Genomic DNA, 26,774 nt, shown 5'->3' on the forward strand with positions numbered 1-26,774 from the left:
TCACTTCGGCCTGGTCTGCCTTAAATGAAAGGGAAACATCGGGTCTGCATGGCTTTGGCCTGGTCTACCCAATGTAAAGAGGAAACAAGCCAGCAGTTTGGGGAATGATGTCAAAATGGCCATGCCAACCCAGTCAGTCAGGCCCACCCGGCTCCCCAAGGTAAACCACAGCTTTAACGCATCCTCAATAAAATTGAGTTTGACACCCCTGCCCTGAATGAAAAAAATAATTCTGTTGTACAAATAATACCGCATAGGCCATTGATGGTGAACCTATGCCATGGAATCCAGGAAGTGATCACCTTGGCGTCCTTAGCAATGTGCCGGTGATGTCAAAGCTCCGCCCCCGGAATCTCTTCGTGAGAGGGATTCCCCAGCACCTTCAAAGGGAGGTCTTCATGTAAAAACATTGTTATTTTTACGAAAAAGGACACCGCAGCGGCGGTGACGTCAAAGCTCTGAACGCAGAACACGACCCCGAACTTTGCCCAAAGTTTGAAAAAATTTCGGGTTCATGTTCGGCATACCGAACACCGCAAAATTCGGTACGGACCCGAATTGTGTGGATTAGGTTCGCCCATCACTAGTCTTGATGCATATACAGTGATCCCTCATTTTTCACAGGGGATGCATTCCAAGAACACCCGTGAAAAATAAATTTCCATGAAGTAGAGGAAAGCTATTTTTTATGTATTTAACGAGTATTTGGACTTTTAAAACCCACCCTTTGCATTAAACAGTCAATCTATAATGTTTCTCAGCTGGAACTACATGTGATATCCTGCCAGTTTCTTTAAAAGAGTACAGTAGTACTGTAGAAGAATTTTATGACTTTTCAATGGATTTAATGGATTTAAGCCCCCTTTGACCCCCCGTGAAGTAGTGAATCTGCAAAAGATGAACCGTGAAGCCTGCCTAGGCTATTGCATGCATACAAATATAAAACACATTTTAATTTTATTCTTTTCTTTTTTTTTACTTTTCCTCATTGCTTTTATTTTTCCCAGTGACCTACTTTTCCCAGTGACCTACTTTTTTTTACTTTTCCTCATTGCTTTTATTTTTCCCAGTGACCTACTTTTTCTTTACAATTCTCTAATTTTGTAATATTTGTCTTTTTGTCTTGCCAAGGAACTGTTGTAATGAATATACTTCTGGGTTCAATTCCAAGTGGGGGAAAAGACACTGGAAGCCTGGAGGCTGTTTGGAGAGATGGTTTCCTCCCATGTTGACTGTATGACTGTAACTTGTTGCGTATATCCTAAGATTTTTATTAATATTGCTTCTTCATTGCTTATTTGACCCCTATGACAATCATTAAGTGTTGTATCACATGATTCTTGACAAATGTATATTTTATTTTATGTGCGTTGAGAGCATATGCACCAAGACAAATTCCTTGTGTGTCCAATCACACTTGGCCAATAAAAATTCTATTCTATTCTATTCTATTAATGGCGGATAGCAGGAGCACATAGTCTGAGGTCTTGGGGAAAAGGGGAATCAGATGCCTTGAAGATGTTGAAGAAGAAGAGAAGGGCCAAGATGCTGAGAGTGCCCTAGTTTTATAACATCTGTTCGGCCCCACCTTAAGAGTTTCCTGTTCCTGTGTAACAAGTGTATGCAGTGATGGGATTTATTTATTTATTTATTCAATTTTTATGCCGCCCTTCTCCTTAGACTCAGGGCGGCTTACAACATGTTAGCAATAGCACTTTTTAACAGAGCCAGCCTATTGCACCCACAATCCAGGTCCTCATTTTCCTCACCTCGGAAGGATGGAAGGCTGAGTCAACCTTGAGCCGGTGATGAGATTTGAACCGCTGACCTTCAGATCTATAGTCAGCTTCAGTGGCCTGCAGTACAGCATTCTACCTGCTGCGCCACCCCGGATCCTACAGGTATGGTCAGGTACGCATAACCGGTAGAATTTTTTTTGATTTTTTTCTTTTTTTCCCTTTTGGGCTCTGGCTATGTTTTTACAATCACAGTGAATGAGGTTGAATGTGTATAATTTTGGAAGAACTGTGCATGCATGTGTGTGTGTACATAGATAATGTATATTTTTGTGTGCCTGTGTGTAATATGTATGTACACATATGGCATATATACATAGAATTAAATAGTATATTTTGGTTGTTCAGTAATAGTAAATAGAGAGGGAAATTGTATCTCTTTGAGGCAAGGATAGGCCAGGCACCCTAACCCTAACCCAAACTCTTGATGTGAGTGACGTCAAATTGGCCATCTTTAAGCCAGTCACATGACCTTTAAGCCACCCCAGTCACATGATCATCAAGCCACTCCCACCTGGTCACATAGCTGCCAAGCCACACCCACAGTATAGTAGTAAATTTTTTTGTAACCTTTCACTGAGTGTATCCCATTGGTATCCCATAAGACACCTAGGTGACGGTGATCTTAGCTAGCTCTGTAGCCTTTGTCTGTGTCCCAAGCTAGTTTGAGTGTTGGCTGATGCAATCTTCCCTGGTGCCATGTGGTGAGATTATGTTTGTCTGGTCTGCCTGAAAGGGGTAGATCTTTGTTATGTAGTATAGACTGGTCCAGGCTGTTAACAAAGGTGTAGGGGGGAATGAATGAGCTGGATCCATTCCTTGATGGCCCATTGACAAAAGTGGGAGCTACTAGTAGTGTGTCTGTTTCCTATCTAAAAGTATGTTTCTTCATTTTCTCACCCAGGTATATTTTATATAATATTCTGCCTTTTTAATATTTCCTAAAATATTTTATTCCTCTAGGAGGTGGGTAGGTGCTAACTTCATACAGAACAAAGCAAAGTCCAACTTAAGAAAATAATATAAAAGAAGCTAATTTTAACTTTTACGTTACCAGTTTAAACAGAGCTGGTTTTTTGATAGTTAATGTTATTAATCTGATCCTTCAAATATATACATTTTTGACTGATTCTCAATAAGCAGATAGCAGTAGAAAAAAAAATAAACATAACAATTAACTGATATCTAGAGATATAGACAAGTAGCTTCTATTGGGAACACAGAAAAATATATATCATTTGCTTAATGAAATTGGAACATCAGCAGAATTATTTAAAAACAGATTATAAAGTTTATAACGAGCTAAGCCATTTTCTTTGGGGAAGGGTGAAAAAAATACTCTGGAACAGTAAAGTTATTAAGAGATTGAGAAATAATGACTCCAATTAATTTAATATTCAGACAAATTAAGGAGGTGGAGAATTAATTCATTTAAGAATGAAGTTTGGAAACAATTATGAATTAATTAATGAAGCAGCCGGTCAGGTGATCAGTAAAGGAACAAAAAAGCAGTATGTGGATAATTAATAACAAAAGAATAATTGATCATTGCCTGGGTAAAAAGGAATAAAATTTGTAGCTTGAAATGGTGGTTTTTCCTTTCCTTTCCTTTCCTTTCCTTTCCTTTCCTTTCCTTTCCTTTCCTTTCCTTTCCTTTCCTTACATGTAGAATTCATTCCTGCTCATATATATTTTTTCTTTTTATTGATCACCACTGGAATGTTAAGAATAGCTAGTTAAGTGGCATGGAAAGAGAAAGGTGCAAAGTTTGGTGAATGTTGGTCCCCCACCACTTTTAATTAGGTTCAGAATTAAGCTAAATGCTTTCCCAATTAGGATGGGAACCAGGAGTAGCGTTAATTTACATTTGCTACCAGTTCACAAATGTGAACGCATGTGCACAGCCACTCACACATGCTTTTTACCTGCATGCGCACTTGCTGTGCATGCACTCAGCAGACAAAAATGTGGCTAAATAGGAAGGCATTACGTCCGGCTAGGTGGGATGATGATGGCATGGATCTACCCGCAACCAGTGCTGCCATTTTGCCTGAACCGGTCCGAACTGGCAGAATACAGTGGCACCTCTACCTATGAACATCTGTACTTACGAACTTTTCTAGATATGAACTGGGTGTTCAAGATTTTTTTGCTTCTTCTCACAAACCATTTTCCACTTATGAACCCAAGCCTCCGAAACTGTAACCGGACAAGGCAGAGAGAAGCCTCTGTGGGGCCTCTCTAGGAATCTCCTTTGAGGGAACAGCGCCACAAAAGGTGGGGAGGAGCCTCTGTGGGGCCTCTCTAGATATTTCCCGGGAGGAAACAGGGCTAAAAAAGGTGTGGAGAAGCCACCATGGGGCCTCTCTAGGAATCTCCTGGGAGGAAACAGGGCCTCCACACTCCCTGTGGTTTCCCCAATCGCACACATTATTTGCTTTTACATTGATTCCTATGGGGAAAATTGCTTCTTTTAATGAACTTTTGTACTTAAGAACCCAGTCACAGAATGAATTAAGTTCGTAAATAGAGGTACCTCAGTACTGTGATTGGAATGTGGTGGCTCTGGAATAAGTCAATATGAGCTTATTTCACTATCCCTTGACTTGAGTAACTTTGCCTAAGGCACAGATCTGGTTGATTATGACTTCAACACGTGATTCCGATAATGCCAATTGATATAAGAAGAAATCTGCTAATGGGTCATGTCTGAAAAACATTACATTGAGCATCATCAGATAGCATGTTTGCTCTTCACGTCAAAGCAATTCTTAGAGACAGGACTAACCGATATCCTGTAAATAATATCAGCCCAACTTATCTGATGATAGAGCTTGTATGGCTATCACAAATCTATGAATTCATCTCTGTTCTACCGTTTAATATTTCATGTGGGCAATTTCAGACTACTGATTAGATCTCTCAATAATTAATGCACTGTTATTGTGGATGATTAAGGCTATTTCTTTAATGGGAATCTCAAATCACTCCTAACACCTTGGTATAAATTCTTTATGATATCCTGCCACGCGTGCTTTTCAGCAAATTTACTATGAAATGTTTTGTAATTGCAACTCAACTAGCCCTATCATAACAACAAAGAACATGGCTATGTTCACAGCCACATAATATGTATTTTATAGTTTTAACAATAAAGCATTGCATATTTTATTTATTTACTTACTCAATCTTTTTTATTTTCAGGGCAAGACTGTACCAAGCTCTCTATTTTATAGGTAGTCCTCAATTTGCAACAGTTGCTTTAGAGACTGTTCAAAGTTACAACATCCCTGAAGAAAGTGACTTATGACTGTTTTTCACACTTACAACTGTTGCAGCAACTGTAGGGTCATGCGATCAAAATCTGGATCCTTGGCAACTGATTCCTATTTATGATGGTTGCAGTGTGTTGGGATCATGTAATCACTTTTTGCGAACTTCTCAAAAGCAATGTCAATGGAGAAGCCATATTCACTTAGCAACCTTGGTACTAACTTAACTACAGCAGAGATTCATTTACCAATTGTGGCATGAAAGGTAAAATTCACTTAACCATTGTCCCATTTAACAACAGAAATTTGGGGCTCAGTTATGGTTTTAAGTCAAGGACTACCTGGAATTCCAAAGATGAAACTAAAACAAACAAACAAACAAAACAAAAACCAGCATCTGCCTATTGCCCCGGAAGCGGAGTAAAGACGCTGAGACATATTGTGGATTAAATAAGGGTCATTTTATTAAATTAACATAAATTTAAATAACGTAACTTTAAATACGTAAATTTAAATATTTAAATTCAACATAACTAAGGACCTGCAGAGGCCAAAACTAACGGGGCGGAAATTCCTACCATAAATTTCCTTGGCAACATTGGGCAAAAACTCCTTGCTGAACCAGGTGAAGGTAGCCACCTTCACCTGGATCCAAACCACGCCCCTACGTCATGTGGGAGGAGTTCACCCTCCAATCCCCGTGGGAAATTGGATCCGGTGATTCCCATGGACATCCTCTCTCCAATCCCCGACGTTGTTCCAACCTCTAGTTCCTGGAGAGAGGCGGTCCATCACCCTTTCAAGGATGCCCAAAGGAGCATGCGCAGTCGCTTCTAATTGCCCATTTCCGCCCCAAACCTGCCAAACCCCAGTGACCAAAGGGAGGCCTTTCTAACATCTAAGTGCGTTGCACCCCCTAACCAATCCAGTCTGCACCATCAGTATGGAATAGGCGAAAAAACGGCCGCCTCTAAAGGGGAGGCCACAAAAAATTCCTATTCGGCCCCGAGGCGACCTCCTCAGGACACACTGTTAATAGCAGAGGGTGGGCGGGTGTTCGCTTCAAAAGCCATAAAGCAAGGAGGAGGTCCTGTTCGGATCGCCCTTAAATAGGGCGATCCAGGACCTCCCCCAGCAACCCAGAAGTACGGGGCTCTATAGAGCCACCCGCAGCGTCACTCTGCTCCGAGGCAATTTCGGCCGGCAGTTTTAAGCTGCCGGTCGTGCATCTGTGTGAACATGATCAAGAGTTTGGATTAAAAATGTGTTCAGATTCAGAGAAATTCAGATTAACCAGAAAGTACACCCATAGCTGTAACCATTTCATAGATCTGTGTGGACAGATGGCATTATCAGAAATGGAATTAACAAGCAAATATAAATATGAAAGATTTATTGGGTGCAATTAGTTATATGTATGTCTTATAAAAGGTTAACACAGATTGTAAAAAGGACTTTTCAAAGTTATTGCTCCCCCTGGGTAGCTCTAAATTATACAAAGAACATTGGTATGGATTTTTACATATCCATTAAATGACCAATTTTGAAATGTAGTAGCACTGTTGCCTTCCTTTAGATGCAAAACAACCTTGAAAATGGAGCCTTTTAAACAAAATTAATCACTTGTGTCTCAAATGTTATTTCCCTCAATGGGGATACTTCCCATTACTGTAGGAATTTATGCTATAAAAATATCGATCAATTATTCCTTCGAAGGAAGGAAGGAAGGAAGGAAGGAAGGAAGGAAGGAAGGAAGGAAGGAAGGAAGGAAGGCTCCTACCATTGTAACCAAAAGAAGGCATGTCATATAGAGATAATGCAAAGTACATTTTTAATTAATTATATGCTATCAAACCAGTGTTGACTCCTGAGGCTGATTTAGAGTTTCTGCAACTGCTCATAGCTACTGCCATATACCTACGCTGCAAAGAAGTTGATGGGTAAGTGTTGGTTACAATGGGCCAATGGGTACACCTCCCAAATCCCAACCATGTGTTGTGTGGAGGTGTGTGTCCTACTTGCTGATTGGTTGATCTAATCTCTTGTTTTGTGCTTTTCTGTTTGGGGATCCTCAGATTTGGTACATTACATTTGCAGAAGTATAAATGGAGCACCTATGCAATTGCACAATTGATGTGCAATGCCGGAGAAGTCTGCTTGAACCTTTGCTCACTACATATATTTTCTTTACAATGTTCTGCCCCAAATTGAATTTTTCAGGTGTGCCAAGGGTAAAGTCTTTTAGATAAAAAAGAAGGTAAGATGGTAGAATTTGGTGGCTAACTCTGCATGTATTGTGTGTAGAAGACAATATGTTTATCGACATGGAAAACTGGTAAGTTTGTGTTAAAATTGCATTCCAACACAAATATGGGCACTGGGGGCAGTGGGGAGAGGTTTTGTTGTTTCTATAGCACACTGTTGCTCCCAGGTAGTAGAAGGATGCATTTTATTTATTTGTTTGTTTGTTTATTTGTTTGTTTACTTAACAGATATGAGTATAAACATGATTATGAATACAAGAAATGGATACAAATAAACAGGGACAGTTGGACAGGGATGGCAGGCACACTGATGCGTTTATGCACAGCCCTTACAGACCTCTTAGGAATGAGGTGAGGTTGACAGCAGAAAGCCTAAGGGTAAGATTTTGGGGGTTTGGGGATGAAACCATAATCAGGTAGTGCACTCCAGGCATTGACCACTCTGTTGCTGAAGTCATATTTCCTGCCATTGAGTTTGGAGCAGTTTATCTTAATTTTGTATTTATTGTGTGCTCATGGGTTGTGGTGGTTGAAGCTGAAGTAGTAACTGACAGATAGGATGTTGTAGCAGATAATTTTGTGTACTACACTTAGGCAGGACTGAAGGTGGTGTAGTTTTAAATTGTCTAAGCCCAAATTTTCCAGCCTGGTGGAATAAGGTATTCTAACATAATATGTTAGAACACATTGAGGACTTAACATCATAGTTCCCTCTAAGCTGAGCAGTGAGCAATCGCTCACTTAAAAATCATCATCAACTCAGAGTTTTCCAAACCTACCCAGAAGCCAAGAGGGAAAGAGTGAGAGGGAAGGAGAGAGAGAGGAAGAGAGGAAGAGAGAGAAACAGGTAGAAAAAAGAGAGGAAGGAAAAGAGAAAGAAAAAGAATGGGAGTAAGGAAGAGAGAAAGAAAATCAAAATCTAGTTTGAAACTAGCTCAACTATTTAAGTGGCATTTTGATATTGATAGAGTTGCCCTATTATAAGCTCACTGTTATAGACACAAGTACAGTATTTTATTTTGAAATTCTCTGAGGCAAAACAGGGTGGGTTTTTTGTTTGTTTGTTTGTTTGTTTGTTTGTTTGTTTGTTTGTTTATTTATTTATTTATTTATTTATTTATTATTTCTGTGCTGCCCAGTCCCGAAGGGACTGCCGCTCAGACACTATACTTTTCTGCCCACCCCCCCAAAAAATTAGAGGGAACACTGCTTAACATAGGTTGAAAAAATCACCTGAACCTAATACATTTGATATGACTGATTAGTTTTAATATCCATATTTGAAATCTACTCCAGGATCCTAGCAAGCTTCATGTTGAATGGAATTGGTTTATTTTTATGTAGCTGTTTCTCTACAGTGGAATTACCACCACCACCACCAAAATTCATTCTTTTTGTTTGTTGGTATGTGTTAGTTTTTATTTTTGTTTCAATTTATGAATTACCTTATATTTTTGTAAATTTGTATATATGTGTTTTAAATTAATAAAAATATATTTTTTAAAAAACAAAATTCAGGAAAGCATTCTCAGAGATTGAGGATGCTGAAAGATTTTGGTAACTAAGTTTGAAAAGTTAGTAAATTGTATGTTTTCTTTTAAGGGGATGAGGTGGCTTAGTGGCTAAGGCTCTGAGCTTGTCAATCAGAAAGATCGGCATTTCGGTGGTGCGAATCCCTAGTGCCATGTAACACAGTGAGCTCCTGTTACTTGCCCCAGTTTCTGCTTACCTAGCAGTTTGAAAGAATGTAAAAATGCAAGTAGAAAAATAGGGACCACTTTGGTGTTTAGAAATGCTGACCACATGACCACAGAGATATTTTCAGAAAGTGCTGGCTCTTTGAAATGGAGATGAGCACTACCCACTGTTGTGGTTAGCTCTGGCCCAGCTCCTGCCCCAAGGAATGTGCAGGTGGATGTGGGGAAGACATCCACATCCCGCAGATCTGTTTTGCTCCCGATGGAATCTGCCGATGAAGTTTCCTCTGACCAAGAAAGCATGAGTGACAGGGAAGTGGGGAGTTTGGCAGACAACCCAGGAGGAGATCAATCATCTGTATCATCCTTGGATTCTGAACAAGAATTAATGACACATCCACGTATGCGTAGAGTGATGCATAGGAGACAACAACTGAAGGATTATTACAAGAGAAAATGAGGCCACCTGTGGTTGGGTGGAGCTCCAGTAATTAGGGCTGCTGCTATAAATAGCAGCGTGTGGGTTTGGCCGCTGTGAAAGAGTATCTGATCGCAGTTCTTCAGGAATCGTGTGTTGCTGTTTTCTGGACTTTGTTTGTTTATTTTTCACGCCTTTGAAACCAAAGCAGAGCAACGTGTGTGTGTGTGTCTCACTTCATTGGAAGAAGAAGGGGTGTGAAGTTTCTTCACAGCTGCTAGCTAAGTACTTAATGACTGCTTAAGGGAAATTGTACAGACTACCCGGTTGTTTTGGGATGAGTGCTCTTTGCAATACAAAAAGAGTGCTTAGTTTATTTTGAATTTTGTGATAAAGAACATTGTTTTGAATTTTCAAATGTGTGCGTGTCTGCAATTTGTCCCCTTGAATTTTCGGGAGGCTCCTACCAGAGAGCCCGGCAGAACACCCACTAGAGTCAGAAACAACTAGTAAACAACTAGAAAAAAAATTCATGTTTTTTTCTTTAAAAAAACAACAACCAGATATTTCTGATTCCTTCCTGCTAGAATTCTTTAATAGTTATTATGAATTTGTTTCTGGAATTGCATAGCTTAGGAAAGGATTTACCCGTGTGCCAGTTTACTGGGTGTATGTGCTTACCCATATCTTAAAAGAAGAAAAAGTAACTGTGGCACAGGAGTTTAGAAATGCCATACCTAGTCCTGGATTCCCAAGCATTTATAATGTTAATGCTACTGTAAATCACAATAATTGTAGCAACACATCTACTTCAAAAGCACAATAAAGTGGATCTGACTGCCTGTTTTATATCTCAGATTTGACGGTACAGAAGCTGTAAATTATTTTAGACTTTACTGCACATTATTTCAGCTGTGAACTGAAATTTATCAAGCTTCATTTGGAAACAAGCTCACCATAAACATAATTCAAATATTACTTTCTGTCTTTAGGTATTGGGTAGATCAATTCTGTCAGGTCTACCTTTGCTGGGCTGGAAATCTAGAAATGCCGAAATTCTCTTTTTTTCTTGTAGATATTCACTGGGAGAACTCGTCCTTCTTTTTATTTGCTACTTTCTGCATGTTCCGGGGACAAATCCAGATGCAGTAGAACCACGTTCCTGTCATGAAAGCACTCCAAAAGAATAAAATGAAATGAAAGGTGTCTGAGATTCGTTCAAGTGCAAATAAGAATTGGTTTATAATTATGGTGTGATGGAATTTGCACCTGCAGCAGCAATGGGGGAGAATTTGGCAACTCAGAGCTTTCCCAGGAAGAGACATTGATCAAGACATGGTGCAGTCTTGAGCTGCTTTAGGGGGAAAGAGGGAAGAGTTTCAGATATCTAGAATCTCACAGGATACATTTAGTAACTTAGAAATTTATAGCTTTACTTTGACAAGATTCTGCCTAAGATATTTTTTATTTATTTTATTTATTCATTTGTCCAATACACGATACATATGGAAGAGAATAGACATGAAGTAATATATATAAAGATAATATGTAAAAATAGAGGGGAAGATATATGAAAGGAAGAAAAGATATATGATGTATGAGATAAAGGAAAGACAATTGGACAGGGGACGGAAGGCACACTAGTGCACTTATGTACGCCCCTTACTGACCTCTTAGGAACCTGGAGAGGTCAATCGTGGATAGTCTAAGGGAGAAATATTGGGGGTTAGGGGTTGACACTACTGAGTCTGGTAATGAGTTCCAAGCTCCGACAACTCGATTGTTAAAGTCATATTTTTTACAGTCAAGTTTTGAACGATTTATATTAAGTTTGAATCAGTTGCGTGCTCTTGTGTTGTTGCGGTTGAAGCTGAAGTAGTCATTGACCAGTAGGACGTTGCAGCATATGATCTTGTGGGCAATACTTAAATCGTGTTTTAGGCTCCATAGTTCTAAGCTTTCTAGACCCAGGATTTTTAGTCTATTTTCGTAGGGTATTCTGTTTCGAGTGGAGGAGGGTGTTGATGTCCGAGATGTGGTATGGGTTCCAGACAGATGAGCTGTATTCAAGGATGGGTCTGGCAAAAGTTTTGTAGGCTCTTGTCAGTAGTGTGAGATTGCCGGAGCAGAAGCTACGTAGGATCAGGTTAACAACTCTAGAAGCCTTTTTGGCTATGTTGTTGCAGTGGGCTTTAAACATCTAATTGCGTGATATAATTGACTATATAAATACGTAATGTGAAAATTGAAGTTAATAATTATTATTTTTCTTATCAAATTATGTAACTGCATTGGTTGCCGATCAGTTACCAGACCCAATTCAAAGTGTTGGTTATGACCTATAAAGCCCTACATGGCATAGAGATAGATTATCTCCGAGACCGTCTTCTGCCGCACAAATCCCAGCGTCCAGTGAGGTCCCACACAGTTGGTCTCCCTAGGGTCCCGTCGACCAAACAATGTCGGCTGGCAGGGCCTAGGGGAAGAACCTTCTCTGTGGAGGCCATGGCCCTCTGGAATCAGCTCCCCCCGGAGATTCGCACCGCCCCCACCCTCCTTGCCTTCCGAAAGAATTTAAAAACACATCTTTGCCGCCAGGCCAGGGACATTAGATTTCCCCCCTGACCAATGAATGTCTTTAGTGTGATTTATTGAATGAATGCAAATGAATTGGCAATATTGGTAGTTCTGTGTTAGCAAAAACTCCAGAAGAAAAGGATTTAGGGATAGTGATTTCTGACAGTCTCAAAATGGGTGAACAGTGCAGTCAGGCAGTAGGGAAAGCAAGTAGGATGCTTGGCTGCATAGCTAGAGGTATAACAAGCAGGAAGAGGGAGATTATGACCCCATTATATAGAGCGCTGGTGAGACCACATTTGGAATACTGTGTTCAGTTCTGGAGACCTCACCTACAAAAAGATATTGACAAAATTGAACGGGTCCAAAGACGGGCTACAAAAATGGTGGAAGGTCTTAAGCATAAAACATATCAAGAAAGACTTAATGAACTCAATCTGTACAATCTGGAGGACAGAAGGAAAAGGGGGGACACGATCGAAACATTTAAATATGTTAAAGGGTTAAATAAGATCCAGGAGGGAAGTGTTTTTAGTAGGAAAGTGAACACAAGAACAAGGGGACACAATCTGAAGTTAGTTGGGGGAAAGATCAAAAGCAGCGTGAGAAAATATTATTTCACTGAAAGAGTAGTAGATCCTTGGAACAAACTTCCAGCAGACGTGGTTGGTAAATCCACAGTAACTGAATTTAAACATGCCTGGGATAAACATATATCCATCCTAAGATAAAATACAGAAAATAGTATAAGGGCAGACTAGATGGACCATGAGGTCTTTTTCTACCGTCAGTCTTCTATGTTTCTATGTTTCTATGTTTCTATGAATGTTTTAAGTTAGAATTTTAAAGAATCTTTTTAGTATATTAATTGGATAAATTGTTTTTTGGTATATACTGTGAACCGCCCCGAGTCCTCGGAGAGGGGTGGCATACAAACAAACAAACAAACAAACAAACAAACAAACAAACAAACAAACAAACAGAATGTGGATTTTCTATGGGGCATTTAGTTATGACAAAAAGGTTTACTCTTTGTACTGGATAGATTGAGCCAATGCCCCTTACATTTTCCAGGATGGCCCTTCAGGCTGAATCTGACTACATCACTGCCCGAATTTGGCCGGTGGGCTTGTGCTTGACACTCCTGCAATAGAAGATAGTGGTTTGAAAAAAAATGTGCATGAACTCAGGGATTTAACATTCAGACTTCCTGGTCATTTAATGACTTTTTGTCCTTTGTTTGACTGAAGTTACGGATAAAAAATAATTTATGACATGTCCTTGCCATCATTGCTAAATCTTATAGCGGTCAGGCATGACACAAAGGGACAACTCATAACTCTTTATTCAGGGTTGAACATAACCAGAATGTGTTTGAGGAGAAACATTTGATGGCTCCTTAAACACAGGCAGAACAACCAAGAACAACCAATCAGAGATTACCAACAAGAGTGTCCCTAGATGTCCCCTAGAGCAGTGTTTCCCAACCTTGGCAACTTGAAGATATTTGGACTTCAACTCCCAGAATTCTCCAGCCAGCTAATGCTGGCTGGGGAATTCTGGGAGTTGAAGTCCAAATATCTTCAAGTTGCCAAGATTGGGAAACACTGCCCTAGAGGAATGCCGGAACATAACAGTTATGACTGTTTGCAACAGTCTCACAGTCAGATGATCAAAATCCAAGTGCCTGGCAATCAGCATGTATTTACAATGGATGCGGTATCCCAGGGTTACATGGTCTCAATTTGTGACATTCCCTGGCTTCCAACAAGCACAGTCAGTGGGGAAAGCTGGATTTGCTTAATAACTTTAAGATTCACTTTACAACTATGGCCAAAAAGATTGTAAAATTGGCACAGTTCATTGGGACATTGCATCCAGTTTGGTCCTCAAGGTGTAAAAAAGTTGTTGAGATTCTAGAAAGGGTGCAAAGATGAGAAAGGAAGATGATTAAGGATCTGGAGGATAGAACGTATGAAGAACAATTACAGGAATTAGATATATCTAGGAGCCGTGGTGGCACAGTGGTTAGAGTGCAGTGCTGCAGGCTACTTCTGCTGATCATTGCCTGCCAGCAGTTTGGCAGTTCAAATCTCACCAGGCTCAAGGTTGACTCATCCTTCCATCCTTCCAAGGTGGATTAAATGAGGGGCCAGATTGTTGGGGACAATATGCTGACTCTTTAAACTGCTTAGAGAGGACTGTAAAGCACTGTGAAGTGGTATTTAAATCTAAGTGCTATTGCTATGTCTGGTCTAGTAAAAAAAAAAAGATTAGGAATGACATGATAGCAGTATTTAAGTGTTTGAGGGGCTGCCACAAGGGAGAGGCTGCCACAAGGCAAAACAAGAAGTAAAGAATGGAAACTCATCAAAGAGAGATCCAACTTAAAACCAAATAGAAATTTCTCAGTTTGAACAATTAAACAATGCAATGATTTGCCTCCACCAGATGTGAGTGATCCATTACTGGAGACTTTTAAGAAGTGACTGGACAGCTACTTGTCTGGAATGTCATAGAGTGTCATTATTATTATTATTATTATTATTATTATTATTATTATTATTATTATTATTATTTATTGGATTTGTATGCCGCCCCTCTCCGTAGACTCGGGGTGGCTAACAACAGTGACAAAAAACAGAATGTAAAAATCCAATATTACAACAGTTAAAAAACCCCAATCATACATACAAACATACCATGCATAAATTGTAGAAGCCTATGGGGAAAGATTATCTTAATTCCTCCATGCTTGATGGCCGAGGTGGGTTTTGAGGAGCTTACGAAAGGCAAGGAGGGTGGGGGCTATTCTAATCTCTGGGGGGAGTTGGTTCCAGAGGGTCGGGGCCGCCACAGAGAAGGCTCTTCCCCTGGGCCCTGCCAATCGACATTGTTTAGTTGATGGGACCCAGAGAAGGCCCACTCTGTGGGACCTAACTGGTCACTGGGATTTGTGCGGCAGAAGGCGGTCCTTGAGATAAACTGGCCCGGTGCCATGAAGGGCTTTATAGGTCATAACCAACACTTTGAATTTTGACCGGAAACTGATCGGCAACCAATGCAGACTGCGGAGTGTTGGTGTGACATGGGCATTTTTGGGAAAGCCCATGATTGCTCTCACAGCTGCATTCTGCACGATCTGAAGTTTCCGAACACTTTTCAGAGGTAGCCCCATGTAGAGAGCGTTACAGTAGTCGAGCCTCGATGTGATTAGGGCATGAGTGACTGTGAGCAGTGACTCCCGGTCCAAATAGGGCCGCAACTGGTGCACCAGGCGAACCTGGGCAAACACCCCCCTTGCCATGCTTGAGTAGGCGGTTGGACTAGAAGACATCCAAGGTCTCAATTCTGTTATTCTAATGTCACGTCAAGGACTACCTCTATCATAATCGCCATTGACCTAGGTCGATAAGTGAGGCTCATCAGGGATGGAGACAAATGAGTATAAATTTCAATAATTATTATACATTCAAAACATTATGTGAATAAAAATGCAATCATAGCTATCATATATGCATATTTATGATAAAAACAGTGAGTACCACATGGGAAAACTAGGAAAGAACTTCCCTGACTATTAATGATTAGTAGTGCAGTTGTATACCATTTTTCCATGTAAGCAGGCTTAGCAAACTAGTACATTAATAACTGCTAAGGTAAGCACCAAAGATAGGCTTATCGTATGGTAATATATGTTAATCAGTTGCATAGCTGCAATTTTATTCCTCCTTGCATCTCCCCTAGGTTCCTCCTGAATGTAAAATATGATCCCTAATCCCATCTCTACCTTAAGCAAAAATTCCACTCCAAAATGGTGCATTAGACAAATTTGCAAGGGAAAAAGTCTTTATGATGGTAAAAAAAGAGGTTTTGTTAGTGACTGTCTGTTCCTAGAACTATTTAGGCACAAGAAACCATTGGTTTCCTTCTAACACCAGTGGACGACATTGCCAGGTCTTGTTGTTTCAACAGAATAAGGAAGATACTTAGGGATGAGCCGAGGTGGCGCAATGGGTAGAGTGCAGTTCTGTAGGCCACTAAAGCTGACTGTAGATCTGTAGGTCAGCAGTTCAAATCTCATCACTGGCTCAAGGTTGACTCAGCCTTCCATCCTTCCGAGGTGGGTAAAATAAGGACCCAGATTGTGGGGGCAATATGCTGGCTCTGTTAAAAAGTGCTATTGCTAACATGTTGCGGCGCAGGCGGAGTAACAGTCGGACACAAGGTATGGGTATAAATAGGGTCACTTTTATTAACTCAACTTGGATTAACTATTTTACCAAATAAGCCCACGTGACCTGCAGTGGTGCAAAATAAAATGGGGGCGGAGTTAACTTTCCAACCAAACTCAACTGAGCAACATCTGGGCGAAAGCTCCTAGCCCGGGTGCAAGGTCATGGTAAAATTACACCTGCGCCCTGCCCCAGGCCACGCCCCCGCGGCGTATGGGATGGCTCGCCACTGGTCTCTGATAATCTCCATGCAGCGAGCCACAGGAGCAACCCACCTCACCGAACCCAGGCCGGTCGAGCCCTGTGATCCGAGAGGGAGATCACCCCTCACCTCAGTAGAGGTGCCCCTAAAGGAGATCACACGTTGCTGCTTACGCCCAATTCCGCCCCCTATCGGCCAACCTCCCCCCCAGTGACCTTGAGGGGGGGAGGCACTAGTTGGTGAGACCACCCCCTAACCGCACTCCCACGTACAGAGTAGAGCAGGCGAAAAAACAACCAGAGCTCGTCCAATTTGCTGTGGTTGCAAAAAATTCCTACTCGGCCCCACTGTGGGCGACCCATCATATGTACCCTGTAGCAGAGGGAGGGTGGGCGGGTGTCTCCGATCTGAGCGGGCGAGGGAACTGCGCCACGAGGCAGCCCCTTTTATAGGGCTGCCTCACCCTCGCCCCGCCAATGGGTGGCCAGCGCCACCATACAACGTCATCCCTGCGGCCCCTGGGGATGACGAGGGGCCGCAGGCACCGCCCCCACAATGGCGGCCTCCTTCCCCACCCACGCCGCAACCCCGCGCCGGCTGGTAAGTCGCCGGCGGCATTGCGGCGCAGGCGGAGTAACAGTCGGACACAAGGTATGGGTATAAATAGGGTCACTTTTATTAACTCAACTTGGATTAACTATTTTACCAAATAAGCCCACGTGACCTGCAGTGGTGCAAAATAAAATGGGGGCGGAGTTAACTTTCCAACCAAACTCAACTGAGCAACATCTGGGCGAAAGCTCCTAGCCCGGGTGCAAGGTCATGGTAAAATTACACCTGCGCCCTGCCCCAGGCCACGCCCCCGCGGCGTATGGGATGGCTCGCCACTGGTCTCTGATAATCTCCATGCAGCGAGCCACAGGAGCAACCCCCCTCACCGAACCCAGACCGGTCGAGCCCTGTGATCCGAGAGGGAGATTAGATTAGATTAGATTTATTGGATTTATATGCCGCCCCTCTCCGAAAACTCGGGGCGGAGATCGGAGATCACCCCTCACCTCAGTAGAGGTGCCCCTAAAGGAGATCACACGTTGCTGCTTACGCCCAATTCCGCCCCCTATCGGCCACAGCAGGGGGTGAAATTTTAATTTATTCCCCCTGCTCCCCCCCCCTGCACATGAATGTGCAGGCACCTCTGCAGGTCCGCTAAAAATTTGTCATTCCCTTTATCTGACAAATGTACGCCGTCCTGCCTATATAAGTCCATCAGGGCTGCCCTGATGTCAGGGTGGTCTATCACCCCACCCCCCGCCTGGAGTAACCATTTCCGAACTGCTCTATTGACCCTCTTTCTAGCCCTATCAACCGCCCTGGGGTTTCTAGCATGCCTCCAAACCCTACGTGGCAAGATGTTGGACCACAAAATGCGGGTGTCCGGCCACCGCTTCCAAATCGCCTGCAAGCCATCCCAAATGTGCCACAGCAAGTCAACGCCCGTAATTGCTCCCAGGTCATTACCCCCCACGTGTAAGACCAACCATCCCGGCACCCCCTGCACCTCCCCGCTGTTGAAAAGCAAGGGAAGCAACTCCAACCAACGTAGGCCTCGACGACCCAACCATTGCACTCTAACATGCCGGTCCAGCTGCAACTGCGTGCCAGGCGTTGTCTCTTGGGCCCGCCTCTCGGCCCAGTACACCATGCTGTGGCCACAGATCAGGACTCTCTGAGCCCCCTGTACATCATCTAGAAAGAAGGGAAGAAACAAAGCAGCATCAGAATCGGCCACCTGGGCCGCGCCCGGTCCCGCCCACTCACCTAAGGACGGATGTAGGCCCGAAAGGCCTTCGATCGCCAACGGCCCACCGCACGTATGTCTGGAGCACTGAAACCCACTGTGGCTGCAAAGGAAGCTGCACCAATCCTGAAAGAGTGAGTCCCGTAACGCTTGGGGTCCAGGCCCATGCGGGCCAGGGCCTTAGTCGTCACAGCCCAAAACTGGTACCTGGTGAGAGGTTCCCCAGATGCGTGACAGAAAAGCGGGCCGGGGTAACCTCCCCGAATGCTCCAATACGCTGAGAGTGCCCTAACGGGGCACACCTTCTTATGGCTGGTCCTGGAAAGTTGGACTGTCATGCCCCGACCTCTCTGGTCCGTTTTGGAGCAGCGCAACTGGAGGCGAACTGAGCCCCTCCAGAATCGAATGTCCCTGGCCGTAAAGGCTCAGCCAGAGTTATCGAACTTGGATGCCACCAAAACCTCGCTTATCCTGAACGCGCCAAAAAACAACGTAACCGCAACTGCGCGATAAAGCGCCGCCTCGTACGGAGAGCGGCACAAACTGTTCCATAAGTCGCCCAAACCCATTAGGTGAGCTAACTTAAGGGGGCGCCTCCAATCTCCCCGGGGCGGGCCCTTCTCCCTGATCCACCCCTCCAGTGTCTTCCTGACCCTAAAGTCCCCCGTGTTGTCCGCGAAGCCCCTGGACTTGGCTATGAAAGCCAGGCCAGCCAGCTTGCCCCGAATTGTGCGGGCTGACAACCCCCGGCGCTTACTAAGTGAACAGAACTCAAGCAGGTGCTCCACCGGGGCAGGCCAAAGCTGATCGTATCTCTTAAGTTGACTAAAAGCCCAGAATTCCCTACCTGCCCGCTGGTATGACCTCCTGGTGCTTGCTGCTATGGACAGGTCCATTGCCCTGTTCACGTCGACCCTCCAATCTGCCACAGGTGCGGGGGGGGAGCCTCCGGATGCTCCGCGGCCTGTGGGGCAAGCAGCCGGAACCTAGCCAACTGCCCCCTTGATAACGCGTCAGCTACCCCATTCCTGATCCCCGGGACATGGTGAGCCCGAAAAAGCATGTTCCTGGCCAAGCACCTAACCACCATGTGACGCACCAAACCCATCACCCTCTCGTTCTTGGAAGAAAGCGTGTTGACAACATGTACCACCGCCATGTTGTCGCACCAAAAATGTACTGTCTTCCCGGTGAAGCTAGGGGACCACAGCTCGATGGCCACGACTATTGGGAAAAGCTCCAAGAACGTCAAGTCCCTGCACACTGCGGTGCCCTGCCACTCCTGAGGCCAGTCCGCCCTAAACCACTTATCCTTCCAGACCACACCAAATCCAGCCACCCCGGCTGCGTCAGACTTCACCTGGAAGTCGCCCTTCAACAGCATGTCTTGCCTCCAAAAGGAGACCCCGTTGTACGTGTCCAAAAATTCCTGCCACACTCCCAGGTCCTTCCTGACACTAGCCGTCAAGCGAATTCTGTGGTGTGGCTTGCTGAGACCGACCGTCGCCTGATAGAGCCTAAACATGAACGCCCTCCCCGGCGCTATCACTCTACAAGCAAAGTTCAACAAACCCGCCAACTCCTGCACCTGCCGAAGAGTCACCCTTCTGGCGGCCCTAACCACCCTCACCGTGTTCCGGAGCCTAGCGAGTTTATCCTCCGGAAGCCTACAGGTCTGGGCAACCGAGTCTACTTCGATGCCCAGGAATGTAAGCCTAGTGGTGGGTCCCTCCGTCTTTTCATGTGCCAGGGGCACGCCAAGGTCCCCGCACAACCCCTGAAAACCAGCCATTCCCCGTTGGCATTCGTCAGAGCCCGCCGGCCCTGCGAAAAGAAAGTCATCTAAATAATGGACAACTGACCGAATCCCTGAGCTCTTCACGTGGGCCCACTCTAAGAAAGAACTAAACTTCTCAAACAATGAACATGAAACTGAACAACCCATCGGCAGGGCCCGATCAACAAAGAACCCCCCCTCGAACTGAAAACCCAACAGGTCAAAATCCTCGGGGTGAATCGGCAAAAGCCGGAAGGCCGACTTGATATCACATTTGCCCATCAGGGCCCCCGGTCCGCACTCACGTACCACCGAGACAGCTGTCTCAAAAGGGGTGTAACGCACTGAGCACAAGTCCCCAGGGATGTGATCACTTACCGAGTCACCCGGAGGAAAAGACAGGTGATGAATGAGCCTGAACTCCCCGGCCGCTCGCTTGGGCACCACTCCCAGGGGGGATACTTGCAGAGAGGGCAGGGGTGGCTCCGTAAAGGGGCCCAGCACCCGGCCCTCCCGCACCTCCTTCATAATTTTCTCCCGCACAACATGCTCCATCCCGGACACTGACCTCAGGTTGCTTGCCAGACAAGCAATCCTAGGCCCTTCGTATGGGATTCTAAAGCCCTCCAAAAAACCTGCAACCAAAAATTCGGCACCTTTTCTAGGGCGATAGCCCGTGAGCCAGTCCCTCAACCTGTCCACTTTAATGGGGGTTGGTCCCCTTGTTCTGAGCTCCAGCCGCCTGGGGCTTGGCAGAGCCCAGCGCTGACTTGTTACCGCCTCCCCCCCTGCTCTTATAACAGGCAGATGTGGGGTGTCTGCCATTGCACAATGCGCAGGCATGGCGAAAGCGGCACACTGGCCTGGAACAGGCTCCCCTGGCGCCGTACTCGTAACAGTACGGCGGGATCCGAAAGGGCGAACTTGTTGTACCACGCTGCGCAGAGCCCTGGGTCCACGAACCCGCCCCTGGGCGGGGGAGGGTAGCCTCCTTTCCTTGGGTCAGCAGCAGGTGGCCGGTAGGCGTACGCCCGCTAGCCGGGGTGGCTGGTTGCTGCATGGCCTGAAGCCACAGATCGTTGTGCCGCATGTCCCACGGCCAGTGCCTATTGTGTGCGGCGAACCTCCTAAAGTTTTCATCGTATTGCTTCCAAGCTTCCCCTCCGAACTCCTGATACGCTCGTAGAATCATATTCATATACAGGATGAGCTCGTGAGTCTTATGGACGTCATCCTCGACCACCACCGAGTGATATGCCAGAAAGGCGTATGCCCAAGATAATATCCCCTTGTCCATCTTGGTGTCCTTTGACTCCTCGGATCCCTTCTTACCGTCCTTGTCCTTGTCCTTCTTGGATTTCGCCGGCAATAAAATCTTGAATATATCCACATAGGCCCCGCGCCAAATTTTACGCTTAAGGGCCTGTGACATGTGCATACTCAAAGGAGTGTCAGGGAGGCCCGGGGCAAAGGGGTTGTCACTATCAACTGTGGAAGTATCCGTGGACACCGTGGTTGTGGACTCCGAGCTATCCCTCGAGGAGTCCCTCTTCTTCCTGCCCCGCTTTGTTACCCCACGTTTTCGGCCCCTCCCCCACACCTGGGCTGCCGTGCGCGAACGCCATGTTTTATGTGACCTGTGTGACTTGCGTTTAACCGCCTGTAGCCTGCCTCGTGGCCCCCGTGGCCGGGACCAGCGATGCCCAGGCACAGGGCACTCACCCCAATGTGAAGAGTCATCATCAGCCTCCTCTGAGCCGGAAGCAGCCCTGCTTCCCCGTCTCCTCTTGCGCTACTTCCTAGCGCGCTGGCCGGATCTCACCCTCTGGGACCTTTCCTCCGATTCCGAGGAGCTCCGGGTCCCCTCTGCACTCGTGGCACCCCTGGCGTCCTCGTGCCGGGCCCTGCCCCTCTTCCTTGGCCCCTCATCCAATTTCTCGAGTAAGGCAGAAAGAAGGTGTGAGGAAACAGACACTGACTCCTCCCCAGCATCCATATCCCCCACCGCCCGTGCTGCAGGGGACCCCTCATCAAACCCACTCATTTCCCCTGGGCTGGGGTCCCCCTCCCCTGGGTCATAGGCCTCCCTCATTCTGCCACGTGGCCCCCGGGATGGGGCCCTCCCCTGGCGGCCTGCAGCCCTGGGTGTCATCCCCCGGCTCCTTACGGCCCGCCCCCTGTGGCTCGCCTCCCCCCTGGAGCTGACCTCCCTGCCGGGCCTACCGGCCTGTCCATCTCCAGGGGACTCCCCCCATGACCTCTTGGGGGTCCTCCTCCGGCCCGTACGGCGGGGCTCGGTGGGGGGGGTGCCCAGAACTCCAGCCTGCCCCCCTGCTGCCCTCCGCTGGGTCCCCGGCTTAGCCCTGCTGCCTCTAGCCATGTTACCCCCCTTTGAAAACAAAAAATGGCCCTAAAGACCGCCGGGCGCTGCCGGCCTGAGCCTCTGCCGCCCACGCGTCGTCGACAGGCCTCCGGGCCCGGTCGCGCCTTCAGCGCCGCGTGCGCCGCCGGCCCAGGGCCTCCCGCTGTCTCCTCCGCGTCCTCTTCGTCTTCCTCGCCTCGCCGCGCTCTCTCCCAGCGCTCGCCGCCGATCCGCGACTCGGATCACCGCCCACGCGTCCTCTTCGGCCTTCGGGCCTAGCCGCACCTTCGACACAGCAGCAGGGCCGTGTCTCCGATCTGAGCGGGCGAGGGAACTGCGCCACGAGGCAGCCCCTTTTATAGGGCTGCCTCACCCTCGCCCCGCCAATGGGTGGCCAGCGCCACCATACAACGTCATCCCTGCGGCCCCTGGGGATGACGAGGGGCCGCAGGCACCGCCCCCACAATGGCGGCCTCCTTCCCCACCCACGCCGCAACCCCGCGCCGGCTGGTAAGTCGCCGGCGGCATTGTAAGCCGCCCTGAGTCTAAGGAGAAGGGAGACATTTTTAAAAAATAAAATAAATAAATCAATAGTTACAAGATTCACATCCTGGTCAGTGTCTTTTCTCACTTTTACCAGATGACACAGAAGTATAGCCAGTCAGACAAACAGGTTTAAAAATAGCTTTTAGCAATGGGCTGTCAGCAGGGGTGGACTTCAAAATTTTAGCAAGGGGTTCTCTGCCTGGCTGCTGGGTAAGCGTGTCCATGGTGGGCATGTCCTAGTCGGTCTCCTGCACCATGGCAGGAAGGGGGGTATTTTGGTTCTCCCCGGGCTCCAGAGACTTTTCTAGAGCTTCCAGGGCCTCCCGAAAACAGCCTTCCCAGGCTCCGGTGGCCGTTTGGAGGCAGGAAAGTTCCTGAACTTCCAGTAGGCCCATTTTTTACCCTCCCCGTGCCTCTGTGCTGCCCTGCACTTACCTGCATCCAAAATGGGCCGTCGGGGAGGGGAGGGGCATGGTGGGCGGAGCCAGCCCGGAGTGGGATTTGTTGGTTCTCTGAACTGCACAGAATCTTAGCTAGAGGTTCTTCTCAATCTCTGAGAACCCCCAGCAGCCCACCACAGGCTGTCAAACTCCAAAATACAACTATAATCACTCCATGCATACATTGAAATACAGTATATGGTTGCTTTCTCCCTGATTACTTGTATAAGGACCATTTTCTATATCAGTGGTTCTCAACCTTTCTAATGCCGCGGCCCCTTAATACAGACCCTCATGTTGTGGTGACCCCCAGCCATAAGTTGGGGGTTACCACCACAGAGCTTTAAGCTGATTGGCAGGAAGGTCAGAGGGTCACCCCCACTGTAAACGCCTGATTAGTCGGATTGTAAAAATATGTTCCAAGCTGCCAGAACAGAAGCTTTAGTTCCTAACACCATGGGAAATTTGTCTTAGGTGAACCCTGTGAAATGGTCATTTGACCCCCAAAGGGATCCTGACCCCCAGGTTGAGAGCCACTGTTCTATATTATTCATGTTGTCTTGTATTTTTGTTATCGATTGCACCAGTAAGGGCTAAATAATGGCTGGAAGTTGCTGCTCCGAGTTTTCAGAGAGGGGTGGCATACAAATCTAATAAATATAATAATAATAATAATAATAATAATAATAATAATAATAATAATAAGTTGGTTCTGAGCTTCCACTCCTCTTTCTGTGAAAGAATACTTTCTAACATTATTTTTGAAGTTCCCTCCTTTAGTGGAATAATAGTTGTTGGTCTTCATTGCCATATTGATGATTCAGGTAGTGGATACATTGCCACAGGTGTGGCCAGCATAAATTAAGACAATGTCACTAACTTAAGAAAGATGGATAAACTCTTGACTTCTATTGAAAGAAAGGTGCAAAAAGGAAAATCCAGACACTGCATATAGTGGATAAAACATATGAATGGCAACCACAAAGGTGAGTAATTGGTTCCATGCACAGGCAAAATCCTGAAGTATTCATAGCCTTTTTTATTTATTTATTTATTTTATTTATTCAATTTTTAATGCCTCTCTTCTCCTTAGACTCAGGGTGGCTTACAACATGTTCTCAATAGCACGTTTTAACAGAGCCAGCATATTGGCACCATTTTGGTCATGTTCTGGCATCATCAGCTAGCCACACCCTTACTGGGATTTGATCCAGCAGCTTCTGCCTTGTAAGGCAGAGAATTAACCGCTAGGCCACCAGACCTGTGTGGCTAGCTGATGAGGCCAGAACAAGGCCGAAATGGTGCCATCCTAGTCTTCCTTAATTTTAAAATTTCAACAAAAAACATGTGATACATACAGAATATAGTTGTCGGCTATGAATAAAATTAACTGCCTTGAAATGGCCCTGGGTTGGACCTAGATGTAAAAAGGAGCTGTGGCGTTCCTTCAATATACCAGGGTGATCTGATATAAAAAACATATAGCCCCACCCTGGTACAGAGCTGAAGGGATCAGGTCTGGTGGCCTAGTGGTTAATTATCGAAGCTTGCCGGATCAAATCCCAATAAGGGTGTGGCTAGCTGATGAGGCCAGAACAAGGCCGAAATGGTGCCATCCTAGTCTCCCTTAATTTTAAAATTTCAGCAAAAAAACATGTGATACATACAGAATATAGTGGTCGGCTGTGAATAAAATTAACTGCCTTGAAATGGCCCTGGATTGGACCTACAGGCAAAAAGGAGCTGTGACGTTCCTTCAATATACCAGGGTGATCCGACATAAAAAACATATATATGTTTTATATATGATCTCAAATACTTTCATACCATATATATATATAATATATTTGAAAAGGTGTCCATTTGTTTTCCCCCATTTTTTTCTTCTTCCTATAATTTTTCTTTTATTCTGCAGCAGACCCCCCCCCCCTTTCTCAAGATATCATTATGGTACAGAGAAGTACACTATTTATACAATCATAGGCTTGGATTGGACATTATACAAGCCCTGGTTTGTTGAACCAGGCATAATAGCTTGGTTCGCACAAAATACTAAATCGTTAATCATGGACACCTGCACCACAGTTCATTCCTATTTTTACACTAAATTGAATCCAGGTAAATTACATCAACAGTGAATTCAACCATTATTGTGCTGTATTTTCCCACACATGCCTATCCCTACATGCATATACTTTTTGCAAGAAATTTTCTTCAAAAAGGGAAACAATTTTATATGCATTTTCTCAAATGTCCATGATTTTATATACTTTTTGATAGCAAAGCGGGATTACAAAACTGGGAAAATGTGAAGATTATGGTATGAAAGTATTTAGAAACATAGAAGACTGACGGCAGAAAAAGACCTCATGGTCCATCTAGTCTGCCCTTATACTATTTCCTGTGTTTTATTTTAGGATGGATATATGTTTATCCCAGGCATGTTTAAATTCAGTCACTGTGGATTTACCAACCACGTCTGCTGGAAGTTTGTTCCAAGGATCTACTACTCTTTCAGTGAAATATTTCCTCACCTTGCTTTTGATCTTTCCCCCAACTAACTTCAGATTGTGTCCCCTTGTTCTTGTGTTCACTTTCCTATTGAAAACATTTCCCTCCTGGACCTTATTTAACCCTTTAACATATTTAAATGTTTCGATCATGTCCCCCCTTTTCTTTTTGTAGGTGAGGTCTCCAGAACTGAACACAGTATTCCAAATGTGGTCTCACCAGCGCTCTATATAAGGGGATCACAATCTCCCTCTTCCTGCTTGTTATACCTCTAGCTATGCAGCCAAGCATCCTACTTGCTTTTCCTACTGCCCGACCACATTGCTCACCCATTTTGAGACTGTCAGAAATCACTACCCTTAAATCCTTCTCTTCTGAAGTTTTTGCTAACACAGAACTGCCAATGCGATACTCAGATTGAGGATTCCTTTTCCCCAAGTGCATTATTTTACATTTGGAAACATTAAACTGCAATTTCCATTGCTTTGACCATTTATCTAGATTTCAGATCATATGATGATTCTGGAAATGCAAATTGGCATTAAAATATATGAAATATATTTTGGAATGTTAACCTACTTTTTGAAGAAGTAGCCTACTACCAATCATGACTGCTTGGAAAGGATTTTTCATGGGGTTTTCTAAAAGAAAAATAATTTTCATGACTATGAATTGGCATGATTTATTAAAATGAATTTCATTATGGTTACAGGGACTCAGTTGACTGACGATCTTGTGTTGCCTTATGAAGGAATTGATTAAAGATATGCATTATGGATGGACACTCACAATGAAATAATGAAATTGTTATATAAAACTCACATACACACATAGCAAATATGACTATATAAGAAGAGTGCACAACCATGGGGCTGATTA

The sequence above is a fragment of the Erythrolamprus reginae genome, chromosome 3, assembly GCF_031021105.1.
Source record: "Erythrolamprus reginae isolate rEryReg1 chromosome 3, rEryReg1.hap1, whole genome shotgun sequence".
NCBI classification, from domain to species: domain Eukaryota; kingdom Metazoa; phylum Chordata; class Lepidosauria; order Squamata; family Dipsadidae; genus Erythrolamprus; species Erythrolamprus reginae.